Consider the following 2,099-nt stretch of genomic DNA (forward strand, 5'->3'; position numbering starts at 1 on the left):
CAAAGCCTGATTGGTCATAACCGCCGAGCTCGCCGTCGGTGGCCTCGAGGGAGCCGTCGGCGGGCCTTCTAACTGAATTAATTCTGGAGGCTCGGGAAAAGTCCACTGTCGACGCCGTTGGGCTCGTCGTCAGCGCCCTAGTTCAAATCTTCACATTTTGGTCCTTTTCGCTCTACATTCGCTCCTTTTTGCATCTTTTTGCTCAAATGACCCTAATTCATCATTCCTCCAACAAAACATCAAAAATACCTTTCTTTAAAGTGCAATATCATCAAAAACAGTGTAAAATAGGTATGAAAGTCCCAACATATTTTCCTTTGGTCAAAATCCCCCAAACTTAACTATTACTTGTCCTCAAGTAATTTTAGTACTATATAAAAGTTATAATCTATTGTAGTAAAGTTTCAATTCAAAAATTCTATAAGTTTGATTTAGATAAATATCATAGTGAGATTTTCAGAAATAATTCAAGTAATTAAATTAACTCTATAGCTACAAGATTATCTAGTCATCAAGTTTAAGAGTTCTAGTCTTCTATTCATTTCAAGAATGACTATATGTTGTAATATTAAGTCACTTAGAATATTCAGATGATAGGAACTTCATGAGAACACTACTAGTAAAAGATCTAATCCATAAATATAAGTTCAGGAATGTATTTAGGTTTTCTCTTTATGTAGGTCCAGTGAAGCCAATTTTATATTAAGCATATCCTCAAGCTTCTCCACACTTTCATATTTTTTTCTTTCTTTTCTCTTTTTCATTTGGATTGCTTTCAATCCTATATATTTTTCTTTTCTTTTCAGGGATTATTTTCAATCCTTTCCTTTTCAATTTTTAAGTGAGGATTACTATATCTAGATAGCCTTTAATGATTTTGATTATCACCTTTCTTTTCCTAAATTTGAAACTCAAAGCATTCCTTTACCTTACAAATATTTCATAGCTTTTACATCATTAAGCCCCAATCTTTTCTTTTCAAATGAATTTCCAGATTCTTAATACTTCAAAATATAGTTTCCCTTACTTTAAATAGTTAACTATAGTCTTATTCTCTTATACTAAATATCTTAATCCACAAAATTAATTTTCATTACAAAAACATTCCTTTAAATCTACCAAAATATTTAAATAGCTACAAAATATAGTTACCTGAATTAAATTCACTACATAAAATCATATTAATAATTTTTTTAAAAGATTTAAATAGAGGAAATCTAATAATTAATCTTTTTTTCCCTCCCCCAAACTTAAATTTTTAAATATAAATGATATAGGTGGAAAGAAAAACTTTAAATATAAATCACACCTCAGAATTTTAGGCATTTTCATCAGTCTGAAATTTTTGCAGTCCTTCTCAAAATTTCTACTTCACCTGGTGTGTAACATTAGGGGCTTTCTACACATATAAATCATTAGAGAAATTTTTGGGTAATGAAATTTTAAAATAAGTACAAAACTAAAGCATTAAACAAACACAATATTTCACTAACACAAAGGCAATACTAAACAAAACAATTACAATTAAAATGCAAAATAAAAATCACATTACAATATAATTCATAAAGCACTAAACAATATCCATTATACTACACATGCAAATTTTAACTACCACACTAACTTTATAACAAAAATTAAAAATTATCCAATTACAACATAACAATAAAAATGAAAGTACAAATACACACAAACATCCATTTCTATTATAAAAAATTACAAAAATAAAAGTACAAGCACATCAATTACATTCAGATATCAAAATCCCAAACTATGTCTCCGTCTCCTTGATCAGCAGGTAGATTGAGTTGATACTGAGTATATTGAGGGCACTCAGGAAAAGTAACATCAGGCTCACCTTTGTAGTGTCGGGCCTGAGCTTCATAATAAGCTATCTTAAAATTAGAATGGCTCTGAAGGTACTCAATATCATAATCATGTCAATGTTCTAAACCTCCAATCCTTTCATTTATTAATTCTATACTCTTTTGTTGCAAGGTCAACTCATTTATCAAATCAGTTATCAAATCAGTCAGAGAAGAAGGAATGTCATAACTTGTAGAGGGGACATCTCTACTAGTATGTAGAGGGGACATCTCTAC

The sequence above is a fragment of the Phalaenopsis equestris genome, unplaced genomic scaffold (assembly GCF_001263595.1).
Source record: "Phalaenopsis equestris unplaced genomic scaffold, ASM126359v1 Scaffold224077, whole genome shotgun sequence".
In the NCBI taxonomy this organism is placed as follows: domain Eukaryota; kingdom Viridiplantae; phylum Streptophyta; class Magnoliopsida; order Asparagales; family Orchidaceae; genus Phalaenopsis; species Phalaenopsis equestris.